Consider the following 8,416-nt stretch of genomic DNA (forward strand, 5'->3'; position numbering starts at 1 on the left):
CAGGGCCGGGGAGGGGCGCATTGGTGAACACCTGCCAGGAGACGGGAGCCCTCAGTCTCCTCTGGTGAGGATCCACCTGAATCCTGGGCCCCTGCATTCTTTAGATCTCAGGCCTCAGGGCCCAAATGGTTTGGTCCAATGCGTGGCTTCACGGTTGGTTTTTGTGTGTTTGTTCCCCAGAGGCCCCCAGCTTGAGATGAATACAGAGCCCCTGGCAGTGCCTTCAGGGGGTCTTGTCTGAAGTCCTGACCAGGGAGACCCACAGACGGGGGGCCTCAGGGTCACCAGGAACAGGCTGGGGTCAGGGAGTGTCTCACGTGAGGGCGGGGTCAGCGGAAACCCCTCTCCTGGCTGTGGGGCTTGACATGAGGGCAGAGTTTCCTTTTGTGCTGAGGTGTTAAATGAAGGTCTGGCTTTCAGTAGGTTTTTCATTTGATCTTTCATTACACTTTCTCAAAGCACGTCGTTTTATATGATTTCAGTTTTGCTGGGGATTATTACAGTTTGTAAAGCGTAATTCCTTAGGCATTGAGAATGCAGTAGCAGGCTGGGGAACCAGAGAGCAGCCAGGATGCCTTTCACGGTACAGATGAATGGGAGGAAGGGGGCCTGGAGGGGAGAGGTCCAGAGGAAGAGGAGGGAGTGTTGGAGGGGTCTTCTTTTAGGATCAGGATGCCCCAGTACTGGGGCATCCTGATCCCATTTCCAACCCAGATCCTTGTCTCCAAGGCAAGCCAGTGCCACCCTCCCAAGGAAGGTGCAGGCCGCATATCTGAGCTTGTGGGATGTTGCTTTCTGATGCCTTCTTTACATTTAGCAAAACGCCTGCTGAGGGGACCCCGGATTCAGTGGGACCCACTCCAGCACTGTCAGTGGCTGGGCATGTCTTGGGAAGCCCTGGGGAAGGGTAGGATGCCAGGGTGCTGGAAGGAACCCACACTCCCTTTCTCTGTGGACACCCTGCTCTGACCTTACACTGGAAGTAGGCATCCTCCGGGGACTTCGGAGAAAGGAGCAGAGCAGAAATGTTTTGAGACTTTCTGCCTCTGAAAATAGAGAACAAACAAAAAGGGCAGAAAAACAGCACAGTGGAAAGGCTGACCCTGGGGTCTGAGGCACTTTCCCAGGAGTTGCTGCTGAGGACAGGGCTGATGGTTTGGCTGGGTGTGGAGTCTCTGTGGGCGATGGTTTCCTCCAGAACTTGGAGGTCTGACTCTCGCGTGGTTTTTGTTCTCTACCGTGGCAGAAAGCCAGCTGCTCTTCCAGTCCCCCATCCTGGGTGGGTGGCAGGTGTTTCTCCATTCTAGAAACTTCTTGAATCCTCTTTGTGTTCTGAAGTTTCTTTATTACGTCCTTTTGGTACACCATGCAGCCCCAGGCACACGTCTTAAGAATCCCTTAGCTGTGGTTTCAGGAGAGCAGGAAATGGCTCTTTTAGACCCCAACCATCTGGCCATGGTACTGGCCTCCTCCTGCCCGGCAGCCATGGGCGTGGGATGGCTCGAGGGAGAGCTTCATGGGCTTGGAAGGGACAGCAGTTGGAGTTGGACCTTGTCAAGGATCAAGGCCAGAGATGATTAAGGGTGGACGGAGGAATGGAATGGGGGCCCCCGCTCCCCTCTCTCCACTGAGGCCTGGCTTTACTTGGGCCCTGCAGCTCAGAGACGAAGAGCTTCCTTCCCCAGAGGAACCAGGAGTCCCCAGGAGGCACCACTGCTCCATGCCCTCCATGTGGGGCACCCCTCCTTCTCTGCCTGGATAGCTCATGCCAAGCGCTGCTGGACCCCAGGGGCCATCCTCTCTAATCCACACAACAATTCTCATTTCTGTTTTTTCAAGCTATGGAGAGAAAAAAAAAGTCTATTTGTGCTGCTTGGCTTCCTGCTCTGATCACCAGAGGCAGACCTCTGCTCTGCCCGTTTGCTCATTGTCCTCAAACTCGGCTGTAGGCCCTGCGGGACCCAGGCACTCATGTCACTGCTCTGATGTGGCAGTCTTCTGACGTGGGTGACAACCCCCCTGCCCCAGCTGGGCACTTGGAGCAGGCCCAGGGCCCCTGAACTCCACGGTTGTAACTTTCACCATTTGTCATTTGGAAGTGACAGGCGTGTGTCTTGTTGAGCCTCTGGCAGGTGCTGTCAGGACTCGGCCTTCTGTACAAGGCTGTGATGGGGTCGAGCTGTGGGGTAGGGGGTTCACGTAGGTGGGTGCTTCCATGGCAGGAGGCGCCCTGTGGGGGCACCCTGTGTGGGGAACAGCCCAGGCCCCAGCGGCTAGGGTGCTGCTCTGTGTGGAAACCCTGATGCCCCTGAATCCTCCCTGCCCGCTTCCTTCCCAGCCCCTCTGTCCCTTCCCCTCCCCCATTCACCCCCTTCTCTTTCTGAATCCCTTCCTTCTGCAGAACTGAAGCAGGCTTGCCACATGTACACTGGGGTCCTTGGGGACCCTGGCGAGTCCCTGGGGCTCAGTAACTGGGGGGAGGGGGAGGAGGCAGGAGGAGCCCCCCTACCCCCCGCCAGGGCCTTGAAAAGGTAGAGAGTGCCCAGAACTGGAAGGGCCGGACTGGAAGAGCGCACAGCGGGCTCCTGGTCCTTCAGCCAAGGGGGTAGCTCAGCTGGACCTCGGGGGGTGTGGTCCGTCTTGGCCCTGAGTTCCTGCTCCCCTCCGCAGGTATTTAAGGAAGTTTCTCCCCATCTCCCTGGAAGTGCTGCAGGGCCAGGCCTGTCGCTGGGCTGCGGGGCACAGCCATTTAGCCTGAGTAGTAAGGAGGGCGTGACGGTTCCAATGTGGGAGCTGAAAGTGGGAAACCATTTTGCTCTGGGACTTTACGGCTTCAATTGCCAAATCTAATTTAGATCAGAGCCTGTCTTTTTAAACATCCAAACCTCAGGAAGCTGAAGTGTTGGAATGTGCTTGTCAGACTGTTCTGAAGCTCCAGGAAGGTTTCTGTCCGTCCTGCTCTGAGGTGAGAGGGAGCCAAGCCTGGACCCGGGGCCTCGTCCTAGATGCTTCTCTGAGGCATGACTAGAACATGACTGCTGGTGGGTGCAGCGTGTTAGGGTGGATTCAGTAAGAAAAGGGACCCACCTGCACACCCACCAGCATGAGAAAGAGAATAAAACTCACCCCCAAGACTGGCCCTTTTGTGTCTTCTGCCAGAGGCCCTGGCAAGGTGACTGAGGGACTGACCCCTTCATTCTTTAGGTGTCATTCAGGGGCCTTGATTCCTGTGTTCCTCCACTTGTGAGCATTGGCGTTGTTAAGTCAGAAAACTTCGGGCTGGCCTGGCAGAATGTGTGAGATCTGTGGCTTGAGGTTAGGAGGTAGCACCTCTGTAAGAAGCAGACTTGGTGCCCGCAGACTACATGGGGCTGGTCCCTTTGTCCAGCCTCCTGGTCCCCTTTGAGGTGGGGTCCAGGCCCAGCTAGGGGGTGTGCGCCACTGGCCCAGGCCCACCAAGGTCCTAATGAGCTCTAGGGGTACGGGTGTGTTCTCCCAAGAGCAGCTGGCTTGGGTTGCTGGTATGAAGGTAGGTGCAGCCTGAAAGAGGTGATTCCAGAGCTGGGCCTCCACCTGCCAGGTTCTAGGTGCTTCCTAGCACCTGTGAGCACCAGATCCTGGCAGCAGGTGGTGGGGAGTGTGCAGCTCACTCTCCTCAGTGAACACCGGGCCCATAGTAGGTTTCCACATAGACACCTGTCTTTCGTCAGCTCAGGCTGCTGGATCGCAGTACTGATAACTGGGCAGCTGAACTGCAGATATTTATCCTTCACATTTCCTGAGGCTGGGAGCCTGAGACCAGGGTGCCACTGGGGTTGGCTTCCTGGTAGGGACTCCAGTCCTGGTACGTGGACTGCCAGCTTCCTGCTGTGTCCTCACCCTGGGGGTGGCAGGGGCCGGAGTCCTGTTTGTCTAGCCTGTTCTTCTTATAAGGACACTGGTTCTAATAGAGTTAGGGCCCCAGCCTCTTGACCTCATTTAACCTTCTTCACCTCCTAATTCCTTCTCTGTATGTACAGACACACTGAGGGGGTCAAGGCTTCAGGATACCTTATAAAAGGGATTCTGTGACTTAAATCAAGGTTTTTCAAACTTTCTGTAAAGGATAAGATAGTGAATATTTGTGGATTTGGGGGCCTTCCAGTCTCTGTGTGACTGCTTGGCTCTGTGGTATCAGCATTAATGTGACTGTAGCCGGGGCCATGTGCCAATAAAACTTTATTTACAAAAAACATGTAGCAGGCCAGATTCCATTATCTGCCTGGCTCTCAACCAACTTAAATGATGTACCTGCTCAATAAAGAGATTTGGAAAGAAAAAAAGCCACAAAATCATTTAATCCCCATTCTCCCATCAAAAGAACTGTGGTTGGGGTTTGACAAATGCCCTTGGCTTTCTCTGAAGGTTTTTGGTTGTAACTAGGACTGTACTGTAATTGTGATTGTGCATGCTGTATTCTTATGACAGCAGACCCCTCCTGAGACCATTTCTGTAGTTGAACTAGTCACCAGCCCCCGCAGGGCTGTCTGCCGGCTCCACACCTGTCTAGTCGGTCCACGGGTTTAGAGTGGTGTGGTTAGAGTTGTCCCGAGGTGTGTGCACGTGGTGTGTGTGCACACACAGTGTGTTTCTGTGATGCCTCGGACAGTCTTTGGATTTCACACCTTTGGGTGTGGACCTTGGGAGGGGAGGCCTCCTTTCCGGCCGGTCAGAGCTGCGCCCTCACCCTCGCTGTTGCCAGCCTTCCGCTCTGCAGGTTGCCGCTATCTGCTGCCAGGGCAGGTGGGGGGTCATCCTGTCCCTCCTCCTCTGGTGGGGGGAGTGGGGGCGGAGGCCTCGTGTCTCCTCTCCGCTGTCACTTTAAACAGCTCTGTTCCTTCTGCGTCCCGCTGGTTAATTAACTTGGCCGGTCAAGGGCTCTCTGCGCTGCTCTTTTGTGGGGCTGTCGGACCCCCTTGATGAGAGGCTACGTCTGAGCCTGTTTTGTTCTGAGTGTTGGGGCACTGCCTCCCTCTACTTGCAACATGGGGAGAGGCCACAGTTCCGGGCTTAGAATTTTGGGGTGGGGCCCAGTCAATGGGGGCCCAGAGCCCCCTGTGGACAGGCCCACCCTGGAGGCGGGCAGGGACCCACAGCCAATGCAGCGTGTCTCGCGTCCTGGCCATGGGACCCAGGCCCCGTGCAGCGTGTGTCCACCCCAGTCCCTGCCTCTCCCTCTGCTCCTGCTGTCTGTGGATGGCCCCTGCCCCAAGTGCTGCCCAGTGCAGGATGCTCCAAAACGGGAGCCCCGCCCTGCAGCTCTGGTGGCCAAGTCTTTAAGGTACAGAGGCCCCTGGGGCACGCTCAGGCTACAGGGGGCCAGCAGTCCTTCTCCCCTTCCAGCCCGTCTCTCCATCAGAACTAATAGCTGGCAGGCACCCGGGGAGAATGCTCTCCGGCTGGTCCCAGCTGACAGGGCTGCTGAGCACAGGCACTGGAGGGACAGCAGAAGACGCAGTCAGTTTTAGTGGCTCTGGCAGGGCCTCAGGATTGGCTGGGAGCCAGATGGGCTGCCCTGAGGGTCATGGCCCGCCCTCTTTCCAGGCTAGCCCTGCAGCTCATGGCCCCATCCTTATTCACAGGCCCAAATGAAACAGCGCTGTGGGCAGTTCCACTGTGCAGGGGTCATAAATCAGGAGACGGCAAGGGTAGGGGCTGTGGGGGTGAGGGGGTGCTCTGGTGTGCTCAGCCCTGCAAGTTCTTTTCGCTGGTCTTAGCAGATTCCTCTGCCAAACTGTGAGCTGAAACAAGGTGATGGGTCTATGGTGTCTGCAACCCTGGGCTCAGCTGCTCTGCCCATGGAGGTGACTGTTGCCCTATCCTAAACCGGAGGTGTCCCTTCTGTCCCCCAGGACCTGTGGGGCCTTGCCCCCGTCCCTCCCACTGCTTCCTGCCACTGCCCATGCTCCTCGCACCTCCCTGCCCACCAGCGACCAGCCCCGCCCGGCCCCACCAAGGACCTCATGGAGACATGAGGGCTGCTGCTCCCAGCGCTGACCCTGGCTGGGCTATAGGCCATGGTGACATGCCCCAGGCCCGCTCCATCCCCTCCAGGGTGCACAGGGGTGCTTTTATTAATCACTTAAGGAAAAGCGATTGCATGGCCACTCGATACAAATCCCTCAAGCTGCTGTTGGTGGCCACGCCGGCCAGGCCGCAGCCGGCCAGGATCCCGGAACCCGGGCACCATCTGGACCCCTGCCACTCCGCAGCCAGATTGTACTGCCAGCCTCTCTCTCTTGTGCAATTTTTCATTAAATGAATTGAGTTTGCTGGAAATCGCTGGGTCGTAAGTATTCCCTCCCACTTGATGGTGGTTGGCTTATTGCTGTCCCCACGCTGAGCTCCCATATCTGGCCTGGGAGCGGGCAGGGTTGGGGAATAGAGGCTGCAAAAAATGCCGCGTTTGCCCCCCACCTCCCTGCCCAGCATCCTCAGACTTCCAGGTTGTAAATATCTCACAGTTTCTGAGCCAGCTGAGGGAGGTTGGGAAGGACTTGTCAGGGTAGGTACATAATTGCTGCATTTAATTAAGTCTTTTCCTTCTGCTCCCTTCATTTCCATTGAGAAAGTGGCGGTGACGGAGGTGGTTGTACATGGAGACGGTTGTACACGGAGGCAAGACGCACATTTAACATGGAAATGCATTCATAACATCCTTTGAAATTGTACGGGATGAAAAAATAAGTGCATATTCAATTATAAATGCGTTCATACGTATGCGCATCCATACACACGCTTGCATTTACCTGCGGGGGCGTGTGCACACACACTCAACCTGGGAAATAAAAATCCTGCGACATTTCTAAACTGTGGTTTTGGGAATAAGCATCTCCTATGCCTGTTTCTCTGACAGGCGGGCATTGGAGCAGAGCTGCAGAGGCGGCAGTGCAGGTGTCCCCAGGGGCAGCTGCCTTGAGGCCTCCTGTTGCGGCCTCCTCCTGCACCCTCCTCTTGGGACAGGTGTGGCCCCCTAAGAAGGTGAGGACCATGCCCCTTCAGAGGAAGGCGAGCACAGCCCCCCAGGTCAAGCCCACCCCGAGGAAGCGCCTCTCCCTGAAGCTGGCCTTTCCTCTCCAGCCGTGGTTCCCAACCTTTTTGGCACCGGGGACCAGTTTCGTGGAAGATGAAATTTTTCCACAGACCTGAGAATGGGGGATGGTTTCTGTTTTGCCTCCTGGTCACCTCCTGCTGGGCAGCCCGGTTAATAACAAGCTGTGGACCAGTATTGGGCTGGGGATCCCCGCCCTGGAGTCTACATCTGGAGCTGGCCAACCATGGCCTGTGCCACATCCAGCCCTCTGCCTTTTTTGGCAATAGTTTTACTGGCACTCGCCTACCCCCACGCGTTTATAAGTTGGTCTTGCTGCTTCCCAAGTGACGACAGAGCTGAGAGGTTGTCGCAGAGCTCAGTAACCCATGGAGCTGGAAGCTTCCAGACTTTGGTCCTTCCCACTCTCTGTGGGCAGGTCACCAGCCCTGCCCTAAACAGTGGTCCCCTCTGTCCCTCCTACTATCTCACCCATGGCCTTGGCCCACAGGTAAGCGGGAGGCCAGGGCTGCCTGGCTTCCTTCTCTTGACTGAAGGCTTGCTGTCCTGAGCCCAGCTTCTGCAGTCCTTGCCGGGCTTCTCCAGCCCCCAGCTCCCTGGGATGACCACGGTGGCTCCTGCTTGGGTCCTGGTTCCTGGGCGCTTCTGACAGTGCGATACAAGGGAGAGGCTCCAAGAACACATGGTGTGTGTTTGTTGGGGTGTTGAGAGTCTACACAGCAGAAGAGGGGGCGGAAGGACCCCATCTCAGCCCATCCTCCTCAGGCTTGTTTGCCCCTCGCTTACCGTGCCTGGGCACAAGGGGCTCCCCTGGCCAGGCTGGCATTGCGGCAAGCTCTGCCCGCCTGGGGTCCAGTGCCAAGCCTCCCAGACTCTCAGCCTCCTCCCCTGAAGCCGGCGGCAGGGACTTTGGGCTGTGTGAGCACCTTCTCCACATCACCTTCACTTCTTTGTCTGCCCCATGGAGATGGACAGCTTTCCCCTCTTCCTAACCTTTGTAATCACCGCTGTTATAAATCATTGCACGGGCATTTTACCTGGTCAGGGGCGCGTGCGTCTGACTGGGGGCAGCTTTTGGTTTGAAGTGACTTCAGGCGGCCGAAGCTCAAACCACCTGGCTTCTGGGCTCCTGAGTGGGTCTAAGCACCGCAGTGGACTGTGTGCAGATGGGGTGTGACTCCGGGGGGTGGGCCAGGGGCGCCCAGTGGGGATGCAGCAGCGTCCCCTCCCCCCCTCACCGGATGAGAAGACGCCCTTTCCTGTCTCGTGAGAGAGCTTGGGAGGACAGGGTGGGCCCGGCGCGCGTCGGGGGGTGGGGGCGCGCCG

The 8,416-nt window shown here is 56.9% G+C and overlaps 1 protein-coding gene across 1 annotated transcript in view; it reads left to right on the forward strand.

The window, feature by feature from the left end:
• KDM4B (lysine (K)-specific demethylase 4B) overlaps nt 1-8,416 on the forward strand; it is an 89,971-nt gene that overhangs the window by 55,037 nt on the left and 26,518 nt on the right. The window lies entirely within an intron of this gene.

Source organism: Bison bison, unplaced genomic scaffold (genome assembly GCF_000754665.1).
Source record: "Bison bison bison isolate TAMUID 2011002044 unplaced genomic scaffold, Bison_UMD1.0 scf7180017864492, whole genome shotgun sequence".
Classification (NCBI taxonomy): domain Eukaryota; kingdom Metazoa; phylum Chordata; class Mammalia; order Artiodactyla; family Bovidae; genus Bison; species Bison bison.